Source organism: Chenopodium quinoa, unplaced genomic scaffold (assembly GCF_001683475.1).
Source record: "Chenopodium quinoa cultivar QQ74 unplaced genomic scaffold, ASM168347v1, whole genome shotgun sequence".
Lineage (NCBI taxonomy): Eukaryota > Viridiplantae > Streptophyta > Magnoliopsida > Caryophyllales > Amaranthaceae > Chenopodium > Chenopodium quinoa.
In genome coordinates this window covers 347,478-363,225 of record NW_018742951.1, presented here as the reverse complement: position 1 = coordinate 363,225, position 15,748 = coordinate 347,478, and positions in this window count along the sequence as shown.

Here is a 15,748-nt window from a genome sequence, read left to right as displayed (position 1 = left end):
TCGAATTAACCGAAATATGAAACCATACATTTACAAATAATATTGTTAATACTAATCATGTAAAATTATGTTGATAATTACATTTTGTAAAACTATGTTTTCAATACTTGTATTAATCATATACAATTATGTTTTCAAAACTAAAATTTTTATAATTGCATTTTTATTTTTACAATTACTTTAGGTCCTAAGAATTTGTAATGTATTTTAATTGGATTTTCGGATCGGATCCAAATAACCGAATTTTAATTCGGATTGGATCGAATTGGATTGATGAGAAATTCAGATCGGACTGGGTTTGAAAATTAAAAACCGAATTTTATCTCGGATCGGATTGGATTTGGCCAAAATCCAAACCGAAAACCGAATAGACACCCGTACCACCATTAGACTATCGAAGTATCGAGCTTTGCCCCATTTTCTCTAAGGCCCCGTTCACTTCCCCTTATATTTGCTGAAATGAATTATTTTACTGAACTAAAATTATTTTTGCTGAACTTAAATTATTTTTACTGAACTGAAATTATTTTTACGGGTTATATTTCTTCTTTAAAGTTACCGATTTTTACTGAAATTATTTTTACTGAACTGAAATTATTTTTACTGAACTGAAATTATTTTTACTGAAATTATTTTTACTAAACTGAAATTATTTTTGCAGAACTGAAATTATTTTTACTAAACTGAAATTATTTTTACTGAATATTATACTTTTAGTAAATCGCTACACCAACCTCCCGTTTTACCAGGTAACGCTCCCTTTTTGACATATACGTACGAACTTGCCCTCCTTATAAAATGTTCCCCTATGGTCGGTCCCCTTTCAATTTAATTATATTATTCGATTCACATATACTTTACCACGTGCAATCGTACCGTCCCGACCCCACCACAAACACCACAATGGACGACAACGAATTTGCATTACCACAAGAAAATTCGTCGGAGCATATTGTACGAACATAATGGCGTAATTTTTTATTATTTTTTATTTGGAAACTCCTGGAAATTTTGGAACTACAAGGGGGAAATGCCTGGATTTTCCGGATTCCCTTGGAAGTTTCGAAAATTCAAAGCGTTTATATTGAACACCTGGTTTTTTCCGAATCTTCCAAGGGGATCATGAAAATCCATGCGTTTCCCCCTTGGAGTTCCAAAATTTCCAAGCATTTCACCCATTAGTCATTTTTTCGTGAATTTATTTTATTAATTTGTTGTTGTTGTTGTTTTAGGGGTTTTAATGGGGTGTGTGTGTGTGTGTTTTAATAGGAATCGAAATAAGAAGACGGTGGTGATGGCGTGAATTATAGTGTTAATTTTGCAACGGACACTGTATTTCCTACATATGATGATGTTGCTCAATAGGCGGATGACATTTCCAAACCACTTAGCTTGGATTTATTTTGGTGACATATTCTTACAACAAACATCAAAACTCATGATGGTCGGCCGTATTGATATTTGAAATGTGACCGTGGTCGGAAGAGCAAACCGAGGGACCTGGTGAACGCGATATGGAAGGACACAAAAACCGAAGTCAATGCATGTCCTTTCTACATCAAGATTTCTTATGAGATCAGAAAAGATGGTTGAAAGATCTATACAAAAAATGATGAAATCGGCACCCACAACCATCCATTGATTGTGTATCCAGAGGGTCATCATAAACTGAGTGGTCTGAGCCCAGGTGCGAAACAACCGCTGGTGCCACCGGTGTCCTTTCCTTTCCGTTTCCAACCGAACATAATACCTTGTCTTGGTGTTTATTATGCTAGATCTAGTGGTGTGTGGATGTATTCTAGGGCTTTTTTTTTATCTAAATTTGATTGATTTCAGAAGGTGTGAAAAGTGATGGAAGAGTGGGGGCAAAAGGAGTGCGCCCCCATTACTCACAGTGAGTAACAGGTTATGTTACTCACAGGGGTATAGGCGACTTTTCACCTACTATAAGTCACTTGGTGGATGGGTGATGTGGCCTCATTTTGCTGACGTGTTTTACTTGGTTTGCCAATTGTACTAATGTTGGGTTTGTCACAATTGACGCCGTTAACATTGGACGTTTATGGAGTTTCTTAGAAACTCCGAAGCCCTAGTCGAAGAAAATTTCAATTGGACTTCGTTGAAGCTGAACTGGAACTATGGGTGGAACCGAACCCGAAGAGGCTCAAAGAGGTCCAACTTGAATTCCGGGCGGAACTCAAGGCGAGGAGGTCCCAACTCGAATTGTTGGTGTATTCAGGTTCTTTCTTATTCAATGTAATTTCGAACTGGCTTTTTGTTTTTCGGTATTTCGAATTTTTTATGGTTGGGGTTCGATGTTCTGTATGTCGATTGTTTCTGTTGACAAAAATAATTCGATGCTAGGGTTGCAGTTCCACTTCGGATCTGTACAAGCAAAGGTAAAAATGGTAATAGTCAAACTACGGAAGGATAAATTGTGGAATTAGCGGAATGTAATTGAAACTTGTTAAAAAAATGTAATTGTTGCGATTATGTTTGTTGATTGGATGTAAAAGGAATAAATTAATGGAATGTGTGGAATTTGCGGAATTTAATTGGAATTTTTAAATTACAGGTGCAATTATGCTGGTGAAACTTGTTAAAAAATGGAATTGTTGCGATTATGTTTGTTGATTGGATGTAAACGGAATAAATTAATGGAATGTGTGGAATTTGCGGAATTTAATTGGAATTTTTAAATTACGGGTGCAATTATGCTGCTCATTCCATTATTAAGTTTCATGGAATGAGGTGAATTGTGCAATCATTGATGGTCATTGTTCGTTCGTTCTATGTGATATTGTGTTGTGGTGTGAAATCGTATGAATATTCGATTCGTTTTGATTGGTTATTGTGGGTATTCTTATGTTACAGATTTTGAAAATGTCAGCGGGGAATGGTAAGCGTAAACGTACAATGGTGAGGGTTATTTAAATTTAAAAGAGAGTCTGTAGGCTGGTGATGTGTTGATGTTTTGAATTGTGGTTTTATGGGGATGTGATTATGTTTTGAATTATGGTATAATGTTTTGGTATGTTGTGGTTATGAAGGTTGGGGCTGAAGATGAAGAGGGGTATGGGCTCATTAAGAAGAGTAATGTACGTGAGCAGAAGACCATGCCTTTGTATCCAGAATTGTTTAAGGTACTACATTACGTAATTCTGCGTGTGTGAAATTGTTTTGTTAGCACGGTTAAGGTTTATGCATGAATTGAGTTGCTGGTGTGCTTAGGATGACGGATTAAGTTATGGATGGGTCGTGAAATGTAGGGCGGAGGTGATGGCTGAACATTCAAAGGCCAGAAGTCGGGTAAGTTTGCTTGTTAATTCAGTTGTCAGTGGGTGTGGGATAGCAACATTAACTTAATTACTGTAATTTCATTGGCAACCTCCTCACATGAGTTGCCGCATCGAGTCATTTGGGCGCATATGTCAGCAATTTGATGACAGGCGAAGACGTTGGGTTTGTGAGATGGGATTTGGCAGTCTTTTACATCTTGCTTTAGATATGCATTTACCTAGGCAATTGGCATACTAGGTCATGACACGGGTGGATCCAATCAATAAAATGCTTAGAATTCCCAACGGACTTGAGTTTCGGCTTTCAAAGAATCAGGTTCGGTGGGTACTAGGGATACCAATGGGTTCTAGGACTGTTCCTAGTACTAAAACCATGACCCAACATGATCGTGTGAAGGTTCAGAGATTTATTTTCAAGTATGGTAAATCTTGGGAGTCCAAGTGTAGTAGACAATCTGGTCAGGTCTACACGTCTGTAGGCATACCTTTAAGTTCAGATATGATGAATCAGTTGGAGGGGTACTTTGATGCTGGAGAGGAAGAGGAATTCAAGACGTTGTTCTTGATAATTGCTTTAGAGATGGTGTTGTGTCCCACGCAGTTACCTCGGCTTGCGTCTGACCTACTACCTGCAGTAAGCTGTGCTATGGAGGCGATTGAGTACGATTGAGTACAAAATTTTGCTCGACGTTTCTATGCTAATGGGTTTGCTAGTGGATGCGGCGGGTGTGCAATGTTTGTCGTAGTATGTGTTTCAGTGTATTGTTGGTTGTTCTTTTTTGTCTTGTGCTTTTGTGGTTTAGTAATTGCTTGTTTTGCTTTTATTATGTGGCATATATTTTACTTGGATCGGTTGGATAGGGATCCTATTCAGTGGGATGTTTTTCCAAGAATTAAAGTGTGGACAATGGAGCAGATTGGCAAGGCAGCAAAATCAGACAAATTGCTGTCCGGCGACTACGGGAAACTAGGGGTAAGCACTTTTGTATTTGTATTATATTGCATAGTATGCATAGTGTTCTGATTTAGAGTAACCTTTTTTCCATTGGTAATTGGCTGTGTGGCTGAAGCTATTGGATGTTGCTTACGGTGAACATCACCCAAGGGATGCAAGGGATAGTGCTGGACCCCTACAAGCTGGAGCAAATAATGTGAGGTTTGACCTTAAAGTAGTTGTTTCACCTGTGTACATTGAATCTGAATCCAATGTAACTTTGTTTGGATGCATATGCATGATTTACCAGTGCCTGGGGTTAACTTCAAGGCCAGGCAAAGGAGGGGCCGAATGCCTGAGCTGACAGATCAATGAGCTCAGTTACACTTGTATTTCTATTCGCTCATTTCTATTTGTATTTCTATTTGTAATTTTTTCAGTGTGGAATGTTCTAAATAATGTTCTATTTGTATTTTTTTCAGTTTGGAAAGTGTAATGTTCTAGGATATGGTTATTATTTTCACTTTGTTTAATACTCAAAAAGTTTGTCAGTTGACGATATTCATTCCTATTGTTGTATTAATAATATAGAATATTTTTCCAATTGTCAATTGTTTTAAGGTCTTGAGATTATTTTCGAGGCTTTGTAAAATAATTCGTACAGTGTGTTCAAAACTAATGATTGAATGAATCAGTTTTAAAGTGGCCTTAAAGAAATAGGAATCAATAAGCTCAGTTATTTGTATTTCTATTTGTATTTCATTGAAGGGTTGAGGTGAAGGCCTTGAGCTAAGTGAATATTTTAAGGTCAAGGCCTAGAGCTAAGTGAATATTTAATCCCAATTTGTTTTTTTAAAATTAACCCGATTATAACTTTGAAAACATACTTAGAAAATATTGGACTTGAACAATACAACCTGCATTTTGAAGTAAAAGCAGCAACATAAAGCAAAAAAGCAGTAGGACCGTTCAAAGGTGCGAACGTCTCCGCCTAGGACCGTTCAAAGGTGTAGTAAACTGATTTAACTTTTCAGTGTCAAGGCTTTGAGATTTAATACAAGGCTTAAATAAATGGCAGGTTAGTAAAGTGTCAAGGCTTTGAGATTTACTCCAAGGCTTAAAGAAAAGTTGCGTAAGTAAAAATAAAGCAAAAAACTGAAAAAGCAGTAAAAAAGACGTATTATTACGAACTTCGGGAAAAAATGCCTACGTCTCCGCCTAGGGTTGTTCAACCCCTAGGTTTTTAAACTTTTTTTTTAATTTCTCCCTTTACAGCCCTGAAGCACCTACAAGATCACCTCTCTTATACCCGTAATCACCCGATTACACTTTAGAAACAATTAGTAAAAGAATTCAAAATAGGAATAACAAAAATGCGATGGAGGAAAAATGATCATATGCGTGACTGTGGGTTCTGTAGTCTGGATTGGTGTTCCAGATAAGAGCATCGCAAGTGAAACCTTACTGATAAATTTCTCCCACACCGCGTACTTGTAAATATAGCATCTCTTTCAAAATCCAAGCACATCATTCTGGTTATATCTCCCGTCAAGTATCGATAACCAATTTTCCGCTGTTTCCATCTTATCTGTTAAAATCTTTTGTTGTATTGGTAAATCCTCTTTCTCTTAGTTTAGGACCTGAATCATTTCATCTTTCTCTTTCAAATATTCCCATTTCTCCCTCTCAAAAACCTCCTTAACTTCCTCAATTATGGTAGGTTTTTTCAGGATAATGACGCTATAAGCCACCTTAAGAAATACCTACAGAGGTACTTCCCCAAGACCCCAATTTCAACCATTTACCCCAAAAACCCAAAATTGATAGCTAAAGTTCGTCACAAATTCAAACATCACTTTCGATCTGGGTTCTGGCGCGACTACTAGTAACCAAATAAACCGTATTAACAAAATTAACAAAATCAGCTACCAAAATTAAATTCAAGAAATTTTAAGCACAAGTTGGATAAAAATAGTAGAAAATCAATTACCAATTTACAAAAAAACAAATACCCAAAAGAGTAAATGATTAAATTACTCGGAAAATAGTATAAAAAGTGAGACATTTAGGTTCAAAACGTACAGTAAATGGGTATAAAATTTTAGGCAGGGTTCTGAACCCAAAAACTCGTTTTGGTGGGATGTAAATAAAACCACTGGGCTTTAATTCTTGAATATATCACACAAATAAAATGTCAATTTTTGTAAAAAAATCAATGGGTTCAATGAACCCACTTTGGACCCGCCCTGGTTGTTGCAAATTATTGAAATAAGCCGGAACGTGATAATAGCATCCTTGACAAGGGCATCATCTTCGACGATTTGATTGTCAAGGGCGTTGTTTTCACTGATCCGCCTGATTTCAATGACCTATTGCGTAGCTCTCGATGGATTCCTTAAGGTGGCGTATAGCGTCATTATGGAGGAAAAACCAACCATATTTGAGGAAGTTAGGAGGTTTTAGAGAGGGAGAAATTGGAAAGTTTGGGAGAGAAAATTGAAATAATTCAGGAACTAAACAAAGAGAATTAGCATTTAACAGGCAATGGACTTTGTTTGGGGCGTCGTTGCTTAAAAAAATGAAGCATTGAGGTGGAGATGAAGGTGAAATAGGTGGAGACATCAGATAGAGAAAAGGGGGGCTTAAATAATGGTTGCAGTGACGGTTTAAGAGGAGTGAAAAGGTGAGAATGTGGAGTGAAGAGTTGTGATTTGACAAATCAATGGATGAACACAATAAGTACATATGCATGTACTCCGTACTTCGCAATAAAAGGACGCAGGAAACAAGGTTAATAAATACCTTGAAAATCGGAAAGGTTTTATCAAAAATTTAAGTTATTTCCAAACAGAATTGTTCAAAAACTAATTTAGTAAATATCCATAGATATGTTCATAAAATATTATGTTCCTATTTTTAAATCACTGCCATTTTTCTGGTCCAATATTCATCAAATTTTCTGTTTTAGCTTGTTAAGTTGTTTTTCGTCCCCTGCTTTTTTATGGCGTTCATACCTTATTTTCATTTTTAATATAGTATTAAAGTTATGATTTCAATTATTATTAAGATAAGTTTCATTGAAAATAATACTTGACTATTAATTGTAATTGATTTTGACATTTTTAATATAGTATTAAAGTTATGATTTCAATTATTATTAAGATAAGTTTCATTGAAAATAATACTTGACTATTAATTGTAATTGATTTTGACTATTGCAATTAGTCAAGCGTTGTTGTCAATTAAAATAAACTCAGAACGTATTGAGGATTAATTTAGGATTAAACTATTTTTGATTAGTCAAAATAGGTTGAGGAATATTATGAAACTTTAATTCTATTCATATTTGGTCTTAAAGTAGGTCAAACATGTGTACACATAATTAGAACACTTTGACAACATAGTACATGGTTATTGTTATTGGGATTTGATTGCATATAAATACAGCCGAATCTTCACCATGACATATTACATGGTAATATCCATAACGCAATGGCCTTGAATTCCAACAAACATACAGAAAATCACATATTATCTCCCATTTTTTAATTTCGGCAAGGATGAAGGTTCAATAGGGTGATGGAATAATAAGTAGATCGGGTGGTTGAATAGATTACGTTCATTTGTCGCAAGTATTAAATTTCAAAAGTCTTGAACGCAGTTTCAAAGTATAACAAATTGATTTTACTATTCAGTATCAAGGCTTTAAATTTTTTATTTATTTCTACCTTTAGCTAGAGTAAAACAATTTTATTTACTGCCATTTTCCTGTTTCGATATTCATCCGAACGGTTGAACAAGGTTAGTAATTATTTAAGTTATTTCCAAAGAGAATTTTTCAAAACATAAGTATCACATCGGAAAGGTTTATAAGAGGTCATTTCCAAAAAGAATTAATCAAACCCTTATTTAATAAATATCCAAAGACCTATTCATTAAATATTTTGTTCCAATACATTATTTACTGCCTTTCTTCTCTTCTTATATTCATCAAATATTCTGTTTTAACTTTTGAAGTTGTTTTTTATCCCCTTCTTTTTAATGGAGTTCATACCTTATTTTAATTCTTATTATAGGTTTGAAGTTTTGATTCCAATTATTGTTAAGATAAGTTACATTGAAAATGATACTTGGCTATTAATTAATAATAGCATGTCCACATACGTTGGAATTGAACAATACAACTTGCATATTATTAGGCTTTGACGTCGATCAATCATAAAAAAACGCGTACAACCCAAGTCACAATCACAACTGATATAAACGACAACAAAATTATAGTGTAACCTATAAATAAGACTACAACAGAAAATGGTCAAAAGGTTGTTATAGTCCTCTTTTTGAATTCCGGCAAGGATGAAGGGTCAATACTTAATATGTATGGCCAATAGGTTCAACAGCATAATAACAAGTATACCCTACAAGGGGGGTTGTATAGAGTATGGCGAATTCTGCGCAAGTATAAAATTTCAAGTTCTTGAACGCAGTTTTCAAGGTGTAGTACATAAATCTATCTATTCAGTGTCAAGGCTTTGAGATTCATTTCAAAGATTAAAAACGAGTTGCGTAAATACAACTGAAGTACAGAACATAAAATCAAGTTCGACATAAAATTCAGTGTAAAGGCTTCGAGATTTAATTCCAGGCTTAAAAACAAGTAGCGTAACTGAAACTGAAGTAAAAGCGGTAAAGTTAAGCAAAACAGCAGGAAAACAGACAGATATTATTACGAAATTCGGCCAAAATAACCTACGACTCCGACTTGGATTGTTCAATCAGTAGGTTTTTAAACTTTTTTTATTTCTTCCATTAGAGCCCTAAAGCACTTACAAGATCACCTCTCTTCTACCCATAATCACCCCATTACACTTTTGAAACATTTAGGAAAAGAATTCAAAATAGAAATTAAAAAAATGCCATGGAGGAACAACGATAATTTGCGTGACTGTGGCTTGTGCTGTCCGGATTGGTGTCCCACTAAATGTTCTAATGACACTCATCTAAACTTTTCATTACATCAGGATACTCGTGTGAGAAGTTACAGGTATGATTCCCGATGTGACATGGAGAACGATGACACTGACTTCCATCTAGATGGGATTAAGCTGCCTGGGCATGAGTTGGCCGTGACCGAAATCTGCAAGTGATAATCAATTAAATAATTAAACCATGTCAAACAGATAGTAAGGCCAGATATTCACATCAGAGCATTGCAAGTTAGACCTTAATGATAAAATTCTACCTCACCGGGTAGTTATAAATATAACATTCTCTTTCTTCTGGTCTCAGAAACTTTCCAATTTCACCCTCTCTAAAACCACCTTAACTTCCTCGCGCATGATAGGTGTTTCCAGGAAAATGACGCTGTAAGCCACCTTAAGAAATCCCTCGAGAGATACTGCTGAGTGGAGGAGCCAAGCGAGTCAGATTGGGGGGGAAGGATTATGGATATCATATAATTTGACAAAAATCACAACCAAAAACAATAAAACCAAAAAAATAATCCAAACACAGTAGTTGGTCAAAACTTAAATTTAAAATCTAAAAAAAAAAAATTAGTCTTACAATTCAAAGTGAAATATTAAACTAAAATAACACTTGCATCTTTCTAGTCTTTAATTATTCAAAGCCTACCGAAAACAAGCTAAACCAATACACTAGATATGTTGAAAACAGACCAAAGAATATGGCAAAAATAGATTTTATATTCTAATTTACTCAATTAGAAAAAAGCATTAAAAAAGTAGACCACCATCCTTAAAAAATTGCAGAGGAAATCAACTTTCCAAATTAAAAAAGTAATCCAACACATTTTCCAATCCCAGAAAAATTAGATAAGCTCTCACTTTCTCTCTCTTCCCGACTCTAATTTTCTTGCTTTGGCTCTCTTGTTCAATGGCGGCATCAACAACATTAACAATTATAGAAGAATCTCAATTAAAAAACAAGACATGTTACTCAACTTTCTTGGGGGTTAGGTTTGCAGTTTTCATGTGATACCAAATAACGCAATTTTATTAAATTTATAATAAAAAAAATTTAGTCACCCAACGTCACTTAATTAGCCCCGCCAGTGATTGCGGGCTGCAAACGATTGAAATTTGCAGGAACAGTTATACCAGCACCCTTAAAAAGGGCTACATCTTCACCGTTTTGATTGTCAAGGGCGCTGTTATAACTGTTCCGGCATATTTCAATTATCTGCAGCGTCAGTATCTGTCGAGGGATTTCTCAAGGTGGCGAATAGCGTCACTATGGAGAAAAACCAACCATAACTTTGGAAGGTCGTTTTAGAGAGGGATAAATTGGAAGGTTTGGGAGAGAAAAACGAAATAATTCAGGAACTTTGAGGTGGAGATGAGGGTGAATAAGTGGAGTTAGAAAACAGGGAGCTTAAATAATGGATGAAGTGACGGTTTAAGAGGAGTGAGAAGGTGAAAATGTGGAGTGAAGAGTTGTGATTTGACAATTCAATGGGTGAAGGCATAAGTAGCGCTAATTTCCTGTACTTGGCAATAAGTACATATTCATGTATTTTGACGCGGGAAGCGCGGGAAACAAGGTTAATAAATACCTTGAATATCATAAAGGTTTTATCAGATACAATTTTAATTACTGCCATTTTCTTGTTCCAATATTCATTGGAAAGTTTAAACAAGGTTAATAATTATTTCAGTTATTTCCAAAAACAATTTTACAAAACCTTATTATCACATCGGAAAGGTTTATAAGAGGTAATTTCCAAAAAGAATTTTTAAAACCCTTATTTAATAAATATCCAAAGACATATTCTTCAAATATTTTGCTCCAATGTTTTATTTACTGCCATTTTCCGTTCCAATATTCATCAAATATTCTGTTTTAAACTTTTGAAATTGTTTTTTCTCCCCATCTTTATAATGGAGTTCATACCTTATTTTCATTCTTATTATAGGTTTAAAGTTTTGATTTCAGTTGTTGTTACTTGTCACGATAAGTTTCATTAAAAATAATACTTGACTATTAATTGTACTTGATTTTGACTATCACAATTACTCAAGCGTTGTTGTCAAACAAATAAACAAATAAAATAGAATTATTTAATTCAGAATTTATTGAGTATTAATTTAGGATTCAATCGTTTTAGTCAAAATAGATTGAGGAATATTATTAAACTTTAATTGTATTCAGTCTAAATTAGGTCAAGCATGTGTACACATAATTAAAATACTTTGACAACACAGTTCGTTGTTATTGGTATTTGATTGTATATAAATACGGATACTAACATACTAATCATAATTTCTAAATCGAAAAGATGTACAGTTACCTCCAATGTCATATTGTACATAAGTTTAGCGTCACATAACTGATTTGAAAACATAATCAGGTATTAACGACACTTCAACGAAATATATCATATAATCCAACTAGTTAACACCAAATAAACCACAACTTGTACCCACACGGAGCATTACATCACGGATCATAGTAAAAAATATAATGAAACATCCATACGCAAAGGATCATTAGAATCCTACAAAAGGGAAGTTGATTTTCGTACACAAACACAAACACTTAAGGGTTCCAGATGCCCTATTTGTCTGTGAAGCAAAAGATTTCATCGCCATTCCTCATGGTCGCACCCCTAACATCCATTAATGATGAGACCTCCTTGTTCTCGTGAATCATGAGGATTTTACTTGGGCACACATTCACCTCCTCACTCCAAACTCGAAACAGGTCGTCTAGAGAATCAACCAGATTGACTAATACCTTCTTCTTAACTGCACGTGTTCGAAACTCTCGGAGATAGACTAGCTTCTTACGAACATCCATGTTGGCCTCAGGGTCCTACGTGAAAACGACATTCAGTTTCACAATGTAACTAAGTTTAAACACGTAAATACTGGAGTTTTATTTCAACAACTAAAACGTATTTTAATTAACGGGTTAAATTAGTATTGTTAAAACACAAATTAAACGAAATGAATAACTGTATAATTGACTAAGTGTAATACTCCGAAACAAGCCACCGTACTTATTCCACTATACGAATATGCCGTACTTAAATTGAACGACAATAATCACTTAAAAAAAAGGATGTTAAATTTAGATGGAACAGCAAACGACAGTCACAATGCAAAGTTCAAAAAATTTAACATATAGTCAACGTTTTTTTGTTTTTGGACGACCTAATTTCAAGACGAATGAAATAACACTAATGTTAACAACTATATTATGTGGACATAGAAGTCATCGAATTTCATCAGAAAACAGTTTTCTCCATTAACCAAATTACCCACACATAAACAGCGAACCTCAACCTATATATAAGTCCATAACTACAGTATTTACTAAAAGACACACCATCAATGACACGTGTCATTTTCTGGTGTGTCCCTTAGTTATTTTATTTTTTAAAATATCTAAATAGGAAAGAATTATTATACCAAAATAAGATGTTGCAAAACAGTTTCCTAAAAAAAAAAAAGATTAGAAAATATTTAGTGTATCCTTCCAAATAATAATTGATATCATAAACTTCTTAACTTAATTTAAGACATATGTAAGGTTATGTACTAGTTTACAATTAATAACAAGTATTTTTTTTTGAAAAACCAGACTTTTGTATTTAATTATGTATGAAAAGCTTGCCAAGAAAGATGTGAAAAAATATTTTTAAGTTAGTTGATTCTTCAGAAAAAAAAATGCAACATACATATAACAGAGAATGAATAATAGTTTGCAAAAAAGAAATCTATTTATAAGTTAAGTACATATTGTTAAGAATTTCATTTGATTAAAAAAAAACAAAACGCTATTAATTTGTTGGTAAAATTATTTAATAATTAAAAAAAAATGTTAATTAAAGAGTAGTATTACGGTGCATGGAACGGGACCTAACCTAGTTAAAGATAAATGACAGACTTCAAACTACGGAAGGATAAGAACCAAACCTTGCTCCGAACCCACAGGACAGCCCCACTCACAATCCCACCCAACGCTGGACTGTTATTGGAGTGAACGATGCCGCGAGCGTTCACGATAGTAATATCAGCCGAGTGACAGTCTACCCTCCTAGCATAGTCGTAGTAAATAATCTTAAAAGATTCATTGATCTTCAGTTCATACTCGAGGCCAGGATCGTCGTCATTTAGGCTCCGAACCATGAATGAGATCTTTGGAATTAAGTTGCCGGGAGTTGGATGACAAACCCTTGCTTGCTTAGCTGCAGACTGACGATTCGCAGCAGGCTGTACAGGCCCTGGCATTGCATTGGCAGGTGCTAGGACAACCACATCATCGACGTCGTCATCTTCTACCCGAACGGGGTCCTCACCTGGAATGTCAATAACTTGCTGAACAACAATACCTTCACAAGCAACGCCCTTATTTTCCTCAATAGGACCAACGACGTCCGTGTGCTCCTCCTCAACAGCTACCTCAGCGGGAAAATGCTTGTCCTCACCATTCAATTTCTTGGTTTTCTGGGTTTTCTCAGAAACAACCTCTTCCGAACGAACCTTGAGCAGTTTAGGAGGGCGTCCTCTTTGTGTCGTTTCGACGATTAGAGCAACATATGACTGGCACACTCCGTGTCGTCCTTTTGGACCGGCGCCCCTGACGCCGCACGCTAGATCCGCCAATAGGCTGCGACGGCGGCTCGTGGTCTTCCTTTTCCACAATGGCGGACAGGATTTGGAAAGGATCGGACTACGGTGGTGGTTGGGATTTGGAGGCGTGGAGGAACTCATTTGGATTGAGTATGTCTGTGTGGGTGAGACAGCTGAACTAGTTCTATGCCAATTCTGGTTTTCTGTGTAGTGGTTGTGGCCTTGTGGGTGTGAGATATAATTTGTTCATTTTATTAGACCCTTGCATTGGCTGCATTGCAATACGGGTCGCTGCATACCGGTTGCGGAGTGAAACGGTTTGTTTTCTCGACATTTTCAAGTCGAGTTAAAAAGTTTTAATCCAATTTGGTTTCTGTTTATTATTTAGTTGTTCTAATAATATTTTGGTCACAGTCGATCCGGGTAATAAAGAATTAATTGGTCAAATTATTTACTAGTTTTAGGAAATTTGAGGGTGTTTCTCCACTGAAATTGTTATTGTTTTTGTGTGTATTGGTTACAACGAATTTCGTATCTGGGTTCCCATTCACTTTTCAACAATGCAAAAGGGTTCGGTATGTATTCGGAAAAAAACCCTTACGTACGACCCAACGCATACAAATATTATCGTAAAAACATAAATAACAACTTCAATTACCATTATACGTACATTTTGTTATTATCCGACTTAGATTACCATCGTATTCTAGCGCCAATTATACATAAACCTCATAATCGCAAATTTGTAAACTCGAATATGTATATACAATGTGAAGTCTTCTTTTGTTAAATTCTTCTTTTGTTGAATTCTTCTACGTACAAGAATTATTATTCCGTCACAATTGCATTACCAACACTACATATATCATTTATGAATGGTTGTATGAGATATTACCAAGTATGAGTGGGGTAGAGGGACAATTACATGGTTTCAAGAATTGTAAGTCACCTTAATTTAAGTGACACTTTTTTGGCCAATGACAAAGCAATGCCAATACACACATCATCGTGAATTGATATATGGTTGACACTGACAACTCAATGCCAAAGTCTCTGAGATTTCTGAAAGCATATCATGACTACTGTTGTCTACAATTTACTACGTCAATGTTCATAATGTGACTACAGTGTTGTAGGACGTACTCTACGAAAATGTGCTGTAAACCGTCAAAACAATGGCTCCGACTGTCGTGACTTGTTTTTAGAGCATAAATATTGGTGAGGATGGTTTTTTCCTCTCAAACATTCTCTCTCCTTACCCTATTTTGACACCTCATACTCTCTTTCATCCACCTCATTTCCCACTATCTCTTTCCTCTCTTCCATCCTCTTCCATTTATTTTTCCCACAACAAAAGGTATCCTCTTGATATATTTTATACTATAAATATGGCCCCACCTTCAAATTTTTCCTTTGTGAAAGATTATTTTTTATTGATTTCTTTAATGATAAGGTCTAATAATGATAATAACAATAATTAAGATTCGATAATTAGCATACATAATAAAAATTACCATACTTTACCAATATTTTGATACAATAACACATGAAATTAGGAATAAAAACACTAATTGATACACTAAAGTACAACAAATACAAGAAATTAAAGACAAATAACTAATTATCCTCTTTTTTCCTTACCGATTACTAGTATGCTCAAATCTTGCCCACACATATTCTGCCAAATTCATATTTTTTCCATAACTATGATTATTTTCATCCATTACAAAAGAAAATTATAAAAAGAGAGGAAAGAGAAGAAGGAGTGAAAAAGATGCAAAATTGAAGTGCATAAAAGATGGCCAAAATTCGGTTCATTCTATAGAGAAAAAAAAATACAACCGTTGGTAAAATTAGTTTTTAAAAATATGTTACCGTTTGTGATTAATTACTGTTATTATTTTTATGAGTTAGTAAAA